This window comes from Procambarus clarkii, chromosome 31 (genome assembly GCF_040958095.1).
Source record: "Procambarus clarkii isolate CNS0578487 chromosome 31, FALCON_Pclarkii_2.0, whole genome shotgun sequence".
NCBI lineage: Eukaryota > Metazoa > Arthropoda > Malacostraca > Decapoda > Cambaridae > Procambarus > Procambarus clarkii.
This window is the reverse complement of record NC_091180.1, coordinates 43,196,585-43,205,759: the sequence shown is the minus strand read 5'-3', so window position 1 is coordinate 43,205,759 and position 9,175 is coordinate 43,196,585. Positions and strand designations below refer to the sequence as shown.

Below are 9,175 nucleotides of genomic sequence, written 5' to 3'. Positions count from 1 at the left end.
TTTGTGTGCCTTCATTGTATATTTTGCAAAATATGGAATACATCTCATTTACTTTACTTTAAGAATATGGTTCGATCAATTAAAAACCCTCTTGTTCAAATTGCAAAGAGACTGAAAGAGATGCAGCATGCTCAATGGATTATATATTAGTGATTATTATTAGGATTATATATTAGTGAATCATATTAGTGATTCAATTATTATGGTCATAAAACAATAAACAAATAGTTTTGGTGTTATTACACTCTATTCACAGGTTATATATAAGTATCTGCATGTTTTGTTCACCATTACAAACCACTAAGTTGGTTTGATTTTTGTTGAGATTGTTATTTATGATAAGATTCCTTTGTTATCTGAGAATGAAGCTATGTTGGTATTGGGAAATCTATAGATGGCACTTATAGTCAAGGAGGATTTAAGGGATTTACTGGAGAACTTGGCAAAGGTATATTCACAATAGTCGTCTCTATTACTAATGAGACTATTGCAGATGAAGGTATCTTTGTAAGATATTGCTATGCCACCTCCTTTTTTTATTAGGCCTGCAGTTGTGAATGGCTTTATTATCAGCCAAGTTGTAGCATACAACATAGCATATATATGTATATGGCATACATATATATATATATATATATATATATATATATATATATATATATATATATATATATATATATATATATATATATATATATATATATATATATATATATATATATAATATTCAAAATTCGTCAGTGTACTACATTTTTGTTGTTGCTTTTAGGTGATGCTTTTAACCAGTGTACGTGGGTCTGATTGTGCAACCACAGTTCGAAGAATAATGAAGATATGAACAAATGGCCTGTGGTCACTATACAGTCTGGAAGGGCAAAAGAAGAAATTGGCATTTCTACAAAAACAAGAACTATATAATGTTATTTTAAGTAAGTAACCAAAAAATTAAATAATTTTTTTAAAGTTTAAAATTCACTTAAAAATTTAAATTTTAAGTTAAAAAATTTTAACCAAAAAACTTAATATTTTTCATATTTGGAACCATTCCATAATATTTTCCCAAGCATAAATGATTATATTTCTATCACTTGCTCTTAAGATTGTTTCATTTAATAGAGGTTGGGCATAATTGTTCTCTGCTGCTAATAGAACTGACTGACTTAGCTATAGGAAAATGTAAACTTAATTGGTTTATCCATTACAGTATTTTGCAGTTTATTTCATGATCCTGTGCTTAATACTTGCATAAATAGTAGATTACAAAATGCATTTTTATATCATTAGTATTGAATAATAATAATGCAAATAATTGACTTATAAATGATGTACAATTAATTGGTAGGTGATATTATATTATTAATATTTTTTTCATTCTTGCAAAGCCTTAACAAAGCCATTAACATGTTAATATAAACTTGATCACCTTCCACTTATTTTCTCATGTGCTACCTATATGTACAAAACCTTATTCCTAAATGCATATTTTGTTCTGAAACTTGTCCTTTATATGTTGTGTATCACCATCTCTGGAGAGTTTTATCTGATTGATGTATAAATTACTTTTAATTTTACAGAATATTATTGTTATACTGAATTTATTATTATATAAATAACTTAATTTTACAGAATCATCTATCAACGCACATCCACAAGTTGAGGAGGAGGATGTGACCTTCCAGATTTCTGAAGTACTGAAACATGCACCAAACAGGCCTGGTGGATCTAGGTACAAGGTAAAATAATTTTTTTTTTTTTTTTTTTACTAATTGTCCGATATATATATATATATATATATATATATATATATATATATATATATATATATATATATAAATAAATATTATATATATATATATATATATATATAAATAAATGTTATATATATATATATATATATATATATATATATATATATATATATATATATATATATATATATATATATATATATATAAGGTCAACAAACTGATCGAAACTGTGAACGCCAAGAAACCCGGACTCCACCTGCCAAAGATCATTGGGGAATATAAACCTGGATATGCGTATGGAAATGTCAAGACGCACAAGCCTGGAAACCCACTTCGGCCAATCATTAGCCAGATACCCACACCCACGTACAGACTGGCGAAGCGACTCAACGGCCTGCTGACTCCTTATGTTCCTTGCGCCTTCAGCCTGAAGTCTCCAAAGGAATTTGTGGACTTACTGCGGGGCACACGGGCCACAGGGATAAGAGCCTCGTTGGACGTAGAATCGCTGTTTACCAACGTACCTGTGGACGAGACAATCGGAATGATAGCCGACAGAGTGTATCGTGATCCAGCCTGTACTCCTCTTGACATGCCAGAAAGTATTCTGAGGAAACTACTCCAAGCTTGTACTAAAGAGGCACCCTTCTTGAGCCCGGATGGGCACATGTATAAGCAAGTAGATGGGGTCGCCATGGGTTCTCCCCTAGGTGTCCTGTTTGCAAACTTCTACATGGGTACCATCGAGCAAAAAGTCTTAGTCGACATGAACTTGAAACCGGCCATATACTGCAGGTATGTTGACGACATTTTTACACAGGTACCTGATGTCAGACATCTGCAGGAGCTGAAGGAGGCATTTGAGCAGAGTTCCGTGCTGCGTTTCACTTACGAGACGGAAAAGGATGGGAAGCTGCCTTTTCTAGATGTAACAGTCATGGAAAAGGGCGGAGGTTTCCACACTGCAGTCTACACTAAGGAAACAAACATAGGAATGTGCCTAAATGCCAACAGCGACTGCCATGACAGGTACAAGAGGAGTGTTGTTAACGCATACGTCGACCGTGCTCTCAGCCACAGCTCAGAATGGAAGCAAGTCGACGAAGAACTCTGTAGGGTAAGGCAGGTCCTAGTCAATAACGGCTTCTCCAATGGTTTCATCGAAGACATCATAAGAAGGAAAGTGAAAAGCCATGCAACCTCTGAAGAGACAACTAACACAACACCTATACCCCCTATTAGACTATTTTACAGGAACTTCTTTTCCACAGCTCATAAAACGGAGGAAAGGGTCCTGAAAGATATTGTTAATAGAAACGTTATCCCTACAGACAAAAATCAGAGGATACAACTGACGATTTACTATAAAACCAGAAAAACGGCCAGCCTACTCATGAGAAACTCTCCAGACACAAAACAGAACGCTTTAAAAGAGACTAACGTCGTCTATGCCTTCAAATGCCCACTTGGGGACTGTAAGCTCCAAAAAACCCAGTATATAGGCAAGACAACAACATCTCTTTCTAGGCGTTTAACGATGCATAAGCAACAGGGCTCCATTAAGGAACATATAATCTCTTCCCATAACCAAACCATCGCCAGAGAAATCCTAGTAAACAACACAGAAATCATCGATAGATACAGCGATAGCAGGCGGCTTGACGTTTGCGAGGCACTACACATCAAGAAGTCAACACCAGCAATCAACAGCCAATTATTGCACAACTATATTCTACCCACCTCAAGACTCCGCTCCAATATAGAAGCATCAAGAAATATGGACCAATAGGCTTTCTACAAACACTTCTATTCAATACCCATTGTTTCTGTTCTGTCTTGTGTTGATACTTTTAATACCCTATTAATATCCCCTCTTGTTCTGTCTTGTGTTAATGCCACATCACCCCTCCCACCTCACTCAAATGTAGATATAAAATCAGAGATACGTAAGTTCTAATCAGTTGTGTATTTGTGAAGTCTTTGAAAATGTAATAAGTTTTACGAAACGCGCCCGTGTCGCGTCAGACTAGAAATAAAAATGAATTTTGGAGAAGTGATTTTTTATTTACCTCCAACAGTGAAGCGTAATGTACGAAAGATTGAGAAAATTCGTGTTAGAATTATTAATCTTACTTTTTCGGTCATATTTAATAATATATGTCTACAGGAAAGACTGCTACCAAAATATACTAATATATATATATATATATATATTAGTATATATATATTATATATATACTGCTACCAAACTGCTAATAGACTGCTACCAAAATATACTAATATATATATATATATATATATTAGTATATATATATTATATATATATATGTATATATATATTATATATATATATATATATATATATATATATAATATATATATATATATATATATATATATATATATATATATATATATATATATATATATATATATATATATATATATATATATATATATATATATATATATATATATATATATATATATATATATATATATATATATATATATATATATATATATAACTGAAAACTCACACCCCAGAAGTGACTCGAACCCTACTCCCAGGAGCCACGCAACTGGTATGTACAAGACGCCTTAATCCACTTGACCATCACGACCGGACATAATGAGGTGATAGCCGAGGCTATTTGAACCACCCCACCGCCGGCACTCGGATAGTAATCTTGGGCATAGCATTTTACCAAATCACCTCATTCTTTGGGGCACACGTGAGGAACACAAATGCGAACAAGCCTGAATGGTCCCAAGGACAATATGCAACTGAAAACTCACACCCCAGAAGTGACTCGAACCCATACTCCCAGGAGCCACGCAACTGGTATGTACAAGACGCCTTAATCCACTTGACCATCACGACCGGACATAATGAGGTGATAGCCGAGGCTATTTGAACCACCCCACTGCCGGCACTCGGATAGTAATCTTGGGCATAGCATTTTACCAAATCACCTCATTCTTTGGGGCACACGTGAGGAACACAAATGCGAACAAGCCTGAATGGTCCCCAGGACAATATGCAACTGAAAACTCACACCCCAGAAGTGACTCGAACCCATACTCCCAGGAGCCACGCAACTGGTATGTACAAGACGCCTTAATCCACTTGACCATCACGACCGGACATAATGAGGTGATAGCCGAGGCTATTTGAACCACCCCACCGCCGGCACTCGGATAGTAATCTTGGGCATAGCATTTCACCAAATCACCTCATTCTTTGGGGCACACGTGAGGAACACAAATGCGAACAAGCCTGAATGGTCCCCAGGACTATATGCTTCTGGGGAAAACTATTATGCAAACTATATGTTTGCTTCTGGGAGTATGGGTTCGAGTCACTTCTGGGGTGTGAGTTTTCATTCATATATATATATATATATATATATATATATAATGTGTCGTACCTAGTAGCCAGAACGCACATCTCAGCCTACTATGCAAGGCCCGATTTGCCTAATAAGCCAAGTTTTCATGAATTAATGTTTTTTTCGACTACCTAACCTAACATTTTCAGCTACCTAACCTAACCTATAAAGATTGGTTAGGTTCGGTCATATATCTATATTAATTTTAACTCCAATAAAAAAAGAATTGACCTCATACATAATGAAATGGATAGCTTTATCATTTCATAAGAAAAAAAATAGAGAAAATATATTAATTCTTGAAAACATATAATATGTGTGTGTGTGTGTAATTACCTAAGTGTAGTTACAGGATGAGACCGTCTTCCCAGCACTCTTTGTCATATAACGCTTTGAAACTACTGACAGTCTTGGCCTCCACCACCTTCTCACCTAACTTGTTCCAACCGTCTACCACTATTTGCGAAAGTGAATTTTCTTATATTTCTTTAGCATCTGTGTTAAGCTAGTTTCAATCTATGACCTCCTGTTCTTGAAGTTCCAGGTCTCAGGAAATCTTCCCTGTCGATTTTATCAATTCCTGTTACTATTTTGTATGTAGTGATCATATCACCTCTTTCTTCTGTCTTTTAGTTTTGGCATATTTAATGCCTCTAACGTCTCCTCGTAGCGCTTGCCCTTCAGTTCTGGGAGCCACTTAGTAGCATGTCTTTGCACCTTTTCCAGTTTGTTGATGTGCTTCTTAAGATATGGGCCAACTTCTGTTGTTGGGCACCACACAACAGCTGCATATTCTAGCTTTGGCGTAACAAAAGTCATGAACAATTCCTTTAGTATATCACCATCCATGTATTTAAACGCAATTCTAAAGTTAGAAAGCGTAGCATAGGCTCTTCGCACAATATTCTTTATGTGGTCCTCAGGTGATAGTTTTCTATCTAGAACCACCTCTAGATCTCTTTCTTTATCAGAATTCTTTAAAGATTTCTCACATAATGTATAGGTTGTGTGGGGTCTATGTTCTCCTGTTCCACATTCCATAACATGGCATTTATTAACATTAAATTCCATTTGCCAAGTGGTGCTCCATATACTTATTTTATCCAGGTTTTCTTGAAGGGCATGACAATCATCTAAATTTCTTATCCTTCCTACTATCTTAGCATCATCAGCAAACATGTTCATGTAATTCTGTTTACCAACTGGTAGATCATTTATGTAGACAATAAACATCACTGGTGCAAGAACTGAACCCTGTGGTACTCCACTGTGACATTTCTCCAGTCCGATACATTGCCTCTGATTACTGCCCTCATTTTTCTATCAGTCAGAAAATTTTTCATCCATATTAGAAGCTTACCTGTCACCCCTCCAATATTTTCCAGTTTCCAGAACAACCTCTCTATGTGGAACTGTCGAATGCCTTTTTTAGGTCCAGATAGATGCAGTCAACCCAACCATCTCTTTCCTGTAATATATCTGTTGCTCGATCATAGAAACTGAGTAAATTCGATACACAGGATCTTCCAAATCGAAAACCATACTGTCTGTCTGAAATTATATCATTTCTCTCCAGGTGTTCTACCCATTTAGTTTTAATTATTTTTCCAATATTCCAATTCCAATTTTTTCCAATAATGTGTGTGTGTGTATGTATATTTGTGTTGTTGAATATGACCGAAAGTCAGTCTTTCTGCCCCTCTCCTTACTGCTATTGTTGTTTCTCGCATCTTTGTATTGCTTGTATGTTTAGGCAATTTTTCCCCTTTTCCTAGTTCTGCATCTCTGCTTTAGTATAAATTTTGTTGTGCCATTATCATATATTTCACAAAACTTGACATACATCTCATTTACTTCATGTCCTAACAGCAAGTGTTTGTCAAATTCCTTAAGGAAATATCTGAGTTCCCCATAATGACCTCTCCACAAGTCAGGTTTTTCAACTGCTTCAAGCTCATTTTCTTCCAGATTATAATGCATTGCATACTTTATTCCAAAAAAGACATGGTCACTTTTATCCAAGTGACCATGTCACTTGGGTAAAAGGAGGGAGGTACTGAAAGGAGGAAAAGGGAGGTACCAAAGGAGGGAGGTACTGAATGATAAATATATCTTTCTCTTTCCTGGTAAATATAATATCCAGCATGGAGGGAACATCCCCTTTCCTCATCCTCGTAGCTTGTTTAACATGTAGAAACATGAATGTTTACAGGGTGAGGTTTACGAAATTATATATATATATATATATATATATATATATATATATATATATATATATATATATATATATATATATATATATATATATATATAAAATTGGTCTCTGGTCTCTCTCTCTCTCTCTCTCTCTCTCTCTCTCTCTATATATATATATATATATATATATATATATATATATATATATATATATATATATAGAGAGAGAGAGAGAGAGAGAGAGAGAGAGACCAGAGACCAATTATATATATATATATATATATATATATATATATATATATATATATATATATATATATATATATATATATATATATATATATATATATATATATATATATATATATATATATATATATAAAGTTTGTGTGTGTGTAATTTATATAAATAAATAATTAAATATTAATTTTGTTAATATCTTTTCAGGGAAAACTTGCAAGTACAATTCGTATACAAGAGGGGCAACAAGAGCCAGAGGATGTCTACTAAGAAAATATATAAGTGTTTATCCTCACACTTGATATATGGTCTTCTCTGGTCTCTTTATTTTCTCTCCTCACAAATGTCCCTTTTTTTATGTCTTTTACGTTTCTCTCCTGTTTTTCTTGTCTTTTAATCTCTCCTTTCCTCCTCTCTTCTAACAGCTCTCGTTTCCTGTCTCTTCTAGCTTCTCTCTTCCTTTACTTTTTATATTTGTGGTATTCATTTATGTCATTTTTATCTTGTATATTTTTCTTGTATCTTTTTCTTATCTTGTGTTTCTCTTCCCCTTCTCTTCAATGATTTCTCATTTCTCTCCTCTCTCTGTTGTTTCTGTTCTGTCTTCTCTCTCCTTGCCTTAATTTTGTTCTGTCTCCTCTTTTGTTGTGTGTGTGTCTTTCTGTCTCTGTCTGTCTCTCTCTCTCTCTCTCTCTCTCTCTTTCTTTCTCTTTCTCTCGCTCTCTCTCTGGCTCTCTTGCTCTCTCTCTCTGGCTCTCTCTCTCGCTCTCTCTCTCTCTCTCTCTGGCTCTCTTGCTCTCTCTCTCTCTCTGGCTCTCTTGCTCTCTCTCTCTCTGTGGCTCTCTCTCTCTCTCTCTCTCTCTGGCTCTCTCTCTCTCTCTGGCTCTCTCTCTGTCTCTCTCTCTGGCTCTCTCTCTCTCTCTCTCTGGCTCTCTCTCTCTCTCTCTCTGGCTCTCTCTCTCTCTGGCTCTCTCTCTCTCTCTCTGGCTCTCTCTCTCTCTCTGGCTCTCTCTCTCTCTCTCTCTGGCTCTCTCTCTCTTTCTCTGGCTCTCTCTCTCTCTCTCTCTGGCTCTCTCTCTCTCTGGCTCTGGCTCTCTCTCTCTCTGGCTCTGGCTCTCTCTCTCTCTGGCTCTGGCTCTCTCTCTCTCTGGCTCTCGCTCTCTCTGGCTCTCGCTCTCTCTCTCTCTGGCTCTGGCTCTCTATTTCTCTGGCTCTCGCTCTCTCTCTCTGGCTCTGGGTCTCTCTCTCTGGTTCTCATATTTCATTTGATTTAAAAATGTCTGAGATTTTTACTTAATCTAAGTTATATTGCATGGTGCTAATATGAATATTATACATGACTGTTTCTTCTTTTCTTTCTCTCTCTCTCTCTCCCTTTCTTTCTCTTTCTTTCCTTCTATCTCTTTTTCTTTCTCTTTCTACATGAATATTATACTTGACTGTGTTTACATTCACTTGTAGATTTTTATTTTTAGTTAATTAGTCCTAAACTTTTGATTAATAGATTTTTATTATTAGTCATAGAAAAACTATAGTGTTATATGTATACTCGGAAAATTTTACTTGTTTTAGTTTTAAGTAACAATAACTGCTTGTAAC

At 35.3% G+C, this 9,175-nt stretch overlaps 1 long non-coding RNA gene across 1 annotated transcript; it reads left to right on the top strand.

Annotated features, from left to right (window-relative positions):
- The first annotated feature begins 723 nt into the window (after positions 1-723).
- LOC138370168 (uncharacterized) lies at positions 724-8,269 on the top strand. The gene is made up of 3 exons (XR_011230063.1): positions 724-929; positions 1,627-1,733; positions 7,784-8,269. It is a non-coding gene; the product is annotated as an uncharacterized lncRNA (long non-coding RNA).
- The last annotated feature ends 906 nt before the right edge of the window (positions 8,270-9,175 follow it).